The sequence below is a fragment of the Mugil cephalus genome, chromosome 6, assembly GCF_022458985.1.
Source record: "Mugil cephalus isolate CIBA_MC_2020 chromosome 6, CIBA_Mcephalus_1.1, whole genome shotgun sequence".
Lineage (NCBI taxonomy): Eukaryota > Metazoa > Chordata > Actinopteri > Mugiliformes > Mugilidae > Mugil > Mugil cephalus.
In genome coordinates, this window is record NC_061775.1 from 23,520,820 (window position 1) to 23,529,738 (window position 8,919).

The 8,919-nt window shown below is 36.5% G+C and overlaps 1 long non-coding RNA gene across 1 annotated transcript; it reads left to right on the top strand.

Annotated features, from left to right (window-relative positions):
• Positions 1-2,332: 2,332 nt before the first annotated feature.
• LOC125008846 lies at positions 2,333-4,012 on the top strand. The gene is made up of 5 exons (XR_007112917.1): positions 2,333-2,714; positions 2,796-2,856; positions 2,941-3,031; positions 3,184-3,221; positions 3,392-4,012. It is a non-coding gene; the product is annotated as an uncharacterized LOC125008846 (long non-coding RNA).
• The last annotated feature ends 4,907 nt before the right edge of the window (positions 4,013-8,919 follow it).

The following is an 8,919-nucleotide window of genomic DNA, read 5'->3' on the forward strand; positions in this document are numbered from 1 at the left end:
AGGCCCTCCGCCTTTCAACCTAAAGGCCCATGTCAATTCACTAATGAGTCACAACTGTTTTGGAGGCACAAAGGAGACCAACACAATATTAAGAAGGTGGTCATAATGTTATGCCTGATCGGTGAAAGTGCTGCCTTTTAAAAGTTATTGCCTATTGTTAACAAATCAAAGTAAACAGATTTAGTGATTCTGTTAAACTCTGGTGCAGGTTCTTACACCATGGGAGATTTCAAATCTGGTTTCATCATTGACATGAAGAACTTTTCCAGTGGGAACTACATCGTAAATATTACGGAAGAGGGCCGAGCAGGAACTGGAAAGAATTTCAACGTTCAGTTCTCTGACCGGAGCTCATCACACGAAATCAAACACCTGAAGCCCTGTACTGACTACAAGCATAGAGTTGCTTACATTGATAGTGATGGCCGAGAAAAAGTCTGTGACTGTGCTGAGAATAAAACTCGAACACCTAAAATGAGTGAGTACAAACAGTTAATAACATTGTTGTGCAAATATTTTTCTGTTCATTTAAGATATGACACGTGTTCATCCCTTGTACATTTCAGGTGAAGGTGACATTAAAGATGTCAGCTGCATGTCTGGATATGTTTGTTACCAAAGTGACTGGGACATCAGCTCTTCACTGTCAGCACCAGATAACGTTCAATGCAACAGTGAAACACAAAATAAACCACTGTGTGTCAAACCTGGCTACAAGGACATTTGCTCGGAATTTACTCCAAACTTCACGTGTGGGGACTTTACTCTCACCACACCCATCTCTCTTGGTTTGTATAAACTGGTCCATCTTTGCTTTAAACCTCATATGCTTTACATCTCGTTTTATTAGGTTGTTCTTCTTCTTTCTCTTCATAGATTTCTTAAATCCTAGTGACATAATTCAGATTGCTCCCACTGGAATTCCTGCAGAAATTAAAGCAGTGTTACCACCAAACTGTAATGATCTCACTGTTGATTATACCTGTTCAGGTAAAGGAGAGAAGCCTGTTTTACATTGAAATAGGTGGACAAATAGAAGCTCACATTACATATATATATATTAAAATAACATAACTGCTCATAATAATCACTGAGATATAAAAACTATGACTGAAGAAATCATCTCATCCTGGTTTCTCTTCAGAAAGTGGAAAAGTCTACGACTCGAAGAAACTGTCTGAGCTGGAGCCCTTCACAGAATACAACTGTACTGGTCAGATCAAGAACAACAATGTCTTCATAAATAAGACTCAAAGCATTAGTGTTAATATTAAGTGTGGTGAGTTGATCTTTACTTAATCTCACGAATGGAATAAAAACTTTTATCCTCTGATTGTTTAGAGACACTGAATTCATCCTTTCTGATGTCTGTTATATTCCAACAGGTTTTACTATAGCCATAAATACCAGCACAACCAATACATCCATTGAACTGAGCTGGACAACAACTACTGACAACTGTCAAGATGTTTTCCACACATTTGAGAAACTCTCACACAGGTGTGAATGTCAAACCTCCAACAAGAAACTCAGTGAAACACCAATTAAAGGTAAGTAAAGTAGTTTTAGATTCACTTGTGTTTCCCTGTGATCTCTTTACAGATTTTTATCTTTTATCTTTTTGAGATTAACTTTCTGTTCAGCTGAGAATTGAAACATAGGTTTTTAAATCCTCAATGAGCCTCAAGGATATCATGTTAATGACACAGATGGAGTATCTTCCTTGCCACTTTCCCCCTTCGTGTATGCTCTAGGGGTTTCAGACCTCATTTTGTCTTGAGACATTTTGTGCTGTTATTGACGCGATGTGAATAAATAAAATTGAACTGAACTGAATCATTCTACAGAAAACATGGACAAATATGCAATTTATAGATAAAACTTGACCAGGCACCCCCACCCCATTGCAATGACACCCTCGATGAAGGTTAAGGAAAATGTTTAAAAAAAACAAACAAAAAAACAAGGTGTTGACCTGGCTTGATCTGTGTACAAATCTTGTCTTTCCACCAGCCCTCACGACAGCCACTTCCATGTATACTTTATTTCATATGATGTAGATGTCCATGTTTACTTCATACAGATTGAACATGGTCATACTTACTGTGAACAAATAACAAAGACGTTTGCATGTGTACCTGTCGATCTATGTATGAATAATCCTGTACACATACACTTCACTATCTTACAGCCCCCACAAATCAACATGATAGAGGGACGTGTAAGTTTATTGGACTAAAACCATACACTGATTATACTTGTGAAGTCCAACCGACCTACAACAAGCAAGTCACTCAGCAAAAAGAATTCAAAGAGAAAACCAAGCCTGGAAGTGAGTGACACTGTCGTCGTTCAATTCATCACTGGATTAAAAAATGTTGCTTTAGAAATACACAACCCAGAAGTTAATTTACTTCTGATGCACAAGAAATGATGCTTATCAGACTGGCGAGAGCTAAATGGCATGAAGGGTTCTCTCTGAGGGAAAATATGATTTACGTTTTCATTCTTTTACAGTACCAGAGGATATTAAGGAAGTGAATGTGATACTCTTCGCAAATACCCTTAATGTATACTGTTCTACATACCAGCATGTTTTCAATGGACCCGAGAAAATATACAAAGCTGAAGTTGTTGACTTTGATACACAGAAGAACAGCAACTGTGACTTTTATTTCAAAGGTCTGGCGTACTTTAAAAACTACACATTGAAGGTTGGTATAATACTCTTTCATTTTCATCGCATTAAGAGTCCAGGCCAACTGATGAATGCATCTTTTTCTTTCGTTTTTCAGGTGACTGCATACAATGGACACTTTGAGAGCAAAGTGGCAATCAGATATCTCTACGATGACTGTAGGTGCAGTTCAAACGACAACCACACTGTAGAAATAAACCATGAATGTCACCTCTTTGATAATCCTTCAATTTTTTTCAAAGCTATCATCAATGTGATAGTCGGCTTCACCATCGTCTCACTTGAGGTGCTGCTTGTGGCGGCCTACGCAATCTATGTTTGGAGGCACAGAAAGTAAAGAACAAACATCCAATCTATCACAACAGTTTCTCATTCGTTTGTCAAGTTAATGTACAGGAGAGCTAATAAAATGCATTCACTGTTCCAAATTATATTGTATGAAAAATGTAAATAAATTAATTAGCACCTCCCTATTTTCTCAACAGGGTTCTGAATGAAGATACAAAGCTGAAATCAACAGCAAGTGAGTAGGCATCACATTTAGCCAATCAGCTACATATGATTCATGTTTTTGTTTTTTTAGGTTTATTTTAGTTTCATTTAGTTGCAGTTATCAATAGTTTGTAGTTGTTGGAGAAAACTTCTTATATTAGTACTTTTTATTTTTTTAAGTGTAATTATTTGTTGTTTTAGTTTATGTCCTCCTCCTGCCTGTGGAAGACCCAACGGAGCCCGATGAACAGACTCTCACAGACTCTGAAGTATTGAAATGTTTCACTTTATAGTACACACACAGATCAGAAAAGTGACTGAAGCAGCTCTGAATATGGCGCCCTGAACAAGCAATGATACCTCATATATTCATAGATGATGCTACTTTAGCAACTATAATCACTGACGTAGTTTTCTGCCTCGGAGCATCTGATCAATGTTATAACAAGGATCTTTATGAGCACACTGTGTAACCAATGAGCTTCTTATCCATTATTAATCTCCCATGTATCACCTAGTATCCTGTAACATTGTTTGCATCACATTTAAATGCGTTATCCTGATGTATGTATGAATTTATCTGATTGTTTTTGCAGCTCTCTTCTCCTTCTATCGCTTTTTTTCTGTCTCTCCACTGGGTCAACCTCAAACAGATGTATCCCCCGTTCTGCTCGAGGTTTCTTCTTGTTAAGAGGGACTTTTTTCTTGCCAAAGTGGCTTCATTGCTTGGTCTGTAGGTTTCAGGCTTTGGATTCTGTAAAAGCTCCTGAGATATAGGTGTATATGTGTTACTGAGGCAATGTAAATAAAAATAAATAAATAAATAAATAAAATTAAAAAATTAAAAAAGTTTTTTAGACGCATCTGGAACTGTTTTGGTACTGGTTCGCAAACCTTCCACCAACAGAAATTAAGAACTAACCTGTGTTAGTGCTTTTCTTTAGTCATCACGTACCTTATGGTGTAAAGCCAGAGTCTAGGTTGTCCAAGATGGTTGATTTCTAGAGTTAATAAGTCACAGTGGTTCAAATGTATTGGCTCCTTCAAATACGGCAGTTAATGAAGACAGTTACAGTTATAGGTATGGGGGTTAAGACTTCATTAACCTACGACACATCGTGTTATGACTAGTTTAAGAGTGATCCTTATCAAAGTCAGGAAGTACATCATGTGACAGATAAACAGACTAAAACTCAAGCAAAGCAAACAAATAATCAGTTATTATCTTAGCACACTGGCTACAGCATGCATACACTGATCAGGCATAAAATTATGACCACCAGCCTAATATTGTGTAGGTCTCCCTTGTGCCTCCAAAACAGTTGTGACTCATCAGAAAATGGACATGGGCCTTCTGAGGGTGTCCTGTGGTATCTGGTAACAGAAGGTTGTTAGTTGGGTGGAGGGACAAGGCCTCTGTGTTATCATTCCACAAACAGTTTGGGATCTAGTGACCAAGTGTCTCATTACTTATGGGGTGGAGGTGTCTGATTTGGTCTAGGTGGGTGCTACATGTCTAAATAACATCCACATGAATGAATGCAGGTCCAAAAGGTTCCCAGCAGAACACTGAATTGTCACAAGATGGTCGATGTTCTTCACTTCTCCTTTCAATGGTCATAATGTTATGCCTGATCACTGTATGTATACACAGCAATCTCATTTGCATATTAACAGACCAACTACTGGAAATATATATAAAATACTCATCTGTGGTTTTGACTTGACAAACAAGGTTTGCTCATTTCATGCAGCAGGGCGGAAACGTGGCTTCTTGTCACCAAAGTAAAGGAAGGAGAAGATACCGTGTGGTACACCTAGCAGTACACAAAAATATGTAGTACCTTTCTCACTTAAAATATACTGAACAAACATCTTAGCTCCTGGATATGGAAGGTCTGTGTAGTCTCAAGATCCCGCTGCTCTGGATCGGGATCATCAGTTTGACCAGAGGTAAATAATAATCCTTATTGTCAATTTATAGGCATCTTTATAGATGAGGGAAAAATAATTTGAAGCATTGGGTCTTTTTATCAGTCATCTTAAAGACGCTAAAAAGGCTAAAAACATGTACAGAAGTTTCCAGTTCTATGATCTATTCGGGCTGTTTGTGTTGCTGCTGAATAACTTGATGAGAAATAATTTAATTTTTATTTCTGAAAAACAAATTTCATGATATTCTTAGTAGAAAAAAAGTAGAAAGGACGCAATAATTCTGTCATCTCGGGATAAGAAGGGAGGTTGTATTCTGGGGCTTTGAACATTACTTATAGTCGTCAGAGGTTTACTTTCAATTATTTAAAATTATAAACACAGGTCAAATTAAAACCCATGCTTAGAAGGGAAAATATTTAGAAGAGAAAACTTTTCTTTAAAATTAAACTGTATTTTTAATCATAATGAGTTTTTAAAAATGTGTCTTTATATTGTAACTACTAAACAACAATAAGGCAAAAATATTTGAATGCAATTCTGACTAAAAAATAAGCCAGAGAATTTAACAGAAAACTAATTAAATTTAGGAAATGTAATCTTAAGAAACACTAAATTGATATTTGCTACCAAATGGGTATGCACTGTTATATAATTACTGATTGTTCATTACAGTATATACAACGATCAATATATATTATTATTTCCTTATATTCTTTTCAGATGACGCTGGTTGCGTGTGGTGCCTTGAAAACATCATATGTTAACCTTGTTTAAATTGTCTTCCAGCCCTCGAATCCTCCCCTACATCTCCACAGTGTGAGTATCATCACAAAGATTATTCAGATTATTGGTCTAAACGCTTTCATCACATCTGGTTCCACTATGTCTTACTGACTGCAGTGAGTTTTTATTTTATTTTTATTTTTTTTGAAGATGATACTCTATGTATTTTCTCATTTATAATGATTCTATGCCTCTACATCCATCTGACCTACAAATTCAAAACTTTAAAAAGGGATGTGATTGCGGCTGCTGCCAAGACTTACTCCTGCTGTCTGTGACTAAAGTTTGTACTATCTATGATAGTATGGTGCTCCCTATGATTGAAATAAGTTGCAATAATGGTCTCTTTGGAGGCCATGGCTGTAAAAATTTTAAGGGTTCACATTACCCTCATCAGCCATGACGTTAAGTACCTGGTTAAAACTGTGTGCGTACCTCTTTTGCCACCATAAACAAAAAGCCATGACTCTATGATGCATGGGCTTCACTAGACCTCTGAAACTGTACAGATCACTATTACCTCTTTGTCTCAGGACAGTTAGGATTAGTTTTATCTAAGGTCTCCACACTAATTTATATGTTACAGTGTCACCTACGTTATCTTTTTTTTTTTTTTAGTTAATTCAGTTATTAATTAAATTAAATTCAGATTCTTAGACATGATTAAATTTATAATTCCAGGACAACAGCAAATATTTTCTAGAATACTTCAAATGTATAAGAAAATCATTGCATGCTGAAAATTCAGGAAATATGTCAGAGGTTAATCAAAATTTGTATTGTTACACAATCATAGTATGGTAGTATGAGCCCACTTCTTTATGAGGAAAAACCTTTATCTCAACTGCAACATTTAACTTTAACAGTACTTTTAAACAAGTGAACAAACTCCCTATTGCAGACACAGACACATTCAAAACCACCTTAAAGACCCATCTATTCACTTTGCCTGCCCCCACACCCCAACTGACTATTTTGATTTTATGGTCTGTCTATATTATCAACTTCTTGTGTATTTAATTACTTATTTAGATGTTCTGTTATACATTATTGTTGTCATGTTTATTTTATTTTGTAACTCACCTTATTTCATTGTAAAGTGACCTTGAGGTTCTGAAAGGCACTTATACATAACATGTATTATTATTATAATTATTATTATTATTATTATTATAGATAGCACAAAGACAAACTACAGAACAAAAAGCCGTGACTGGATTAAAACGAGTTTAGATGTTCAAGAAAAAGTTCTTGAGAATTTCTTGGTAACAGGAAACCACAGGCTGTGGTAGAAGTGCACTCTTCATCTTGATAAGGGCTAAATGCTACATTTCTCACACGATTATCTGAAAGCTCACGCCAGGCACACATTATTTGCTAAAATCACCTGAAAGAATCCCCACACTTATCCCTGTTAGGGGACAGGTCTCTAATGCTACTGGGCCTGGCTAAAGCAGGGACTGGAGTGATGATAACACGTAACACAGCAACTGCCAGAATTATTTTACGTAAGTGGAATACAACATGAAGGGAGCAGAATAACTCAAACAAAACCAGCTAAGCATGGATGTAATATGACAACAGTATCAGTACAAATTCTTAGAAGGGATGCAGGACATTAATGAACATAACACAGAGGGGTGTATACTGTATGTATGTTAGACTTATATTTTATAGTAAATTTATATAATGGGCTGCAACCAGGGTTCATATGGGCTGACATTCTGCTTTGGTTTTATATTCTTATTTGTGTTTTCTCTTTCAAATGGCTGATGTCCTTTAAATCTTGTGTAAAATTGCAAAAATTAAATGACAAACAAATATAAAATGAAACACTTAAATTTACTCTTTTTTAAAAGATGTTTTACAAATTGACTCTTATTACAGGACATGAAGACAGCTATACAGACAAAGATTATGCTTTGAAGTATTTCTATCATATTTGCGTTTAGAGTTGTTTACAGTCAGAGCTTGTCTTTCATTGACAAAGGAGACGGACGTAGGAAGTGTGTTCTGGATTACAGAGGTGGTGTAGACATGTATGCATCCTCCCAATACTTACAGTACATATACTGGACACTGTAGGTTTTTAATCATAAGGATTTTTTATGCAACTATCAGCTGGATAGACACAAATCAGCCACAACATTATGACCACTGACAGGAGAAGTAAATACCATCGACCATCTCATGATAATTTCATGTTCTGCTGGGAAACTTCTGGACCCGTAATTAATTTGTGTTGGTGTTAGACCAGACCAACCCATAGCAATGACACTCCTTGATGGCAGCAGCCATCCCCAGTGGGATGCAGCCTGACACAGGCACACAGAAAAACAGTTTAGGAACAACTTAAAAATAAATAAATAAATAATCGAAAAAACATTAACAACAGCATAAGGTGTTCACCTGGCCTCCAACTTCACTAGATCTCAAACTGATCAAATATCTGTGGGATGATCCACAGAGGCCCTCCGCCTTTCAACCCAAAGGCCCATGTCCATTCACTAATGAGTCACAACTGTTTTGGAGGCACAAAGGAGACCAACACAATATTAAGAAGGTGGTCATAATGTTATGCCTGATCGGTGAAAGTGCTGCCTTTTAAAAGTTATTGCCTATTGTTAACAAATCAAAGTAAACAGATTTAGTGATTCTGTTAAACTCTGGTACAGGTTCTTACACCGTGGGAGATTTCGAAACTGGTTTCATCATCATTGACATGAAGAACTTTTCCAGTGGGAACTACATCGTAAATATTACGGAAGAGGGCCGAGCAGGAACTGGAAAGAATTTCAACGTTCAGTTCTCTGACCGGAGCTCATCACACAAAATCAAAGACCTGAAGCCCTGTACTGACTACGAGCATAGAGTTGCTTACATTGATAGTGATGGCCGAGAAAAAGTCTGTGACTGTGATAAGAATAAAACTCGAACACCTAAAATGAGTGAGTACAAACAGTTAATAACATTGTTGTGCAAATATTTTTCTGTTCATTTAAGATATGACA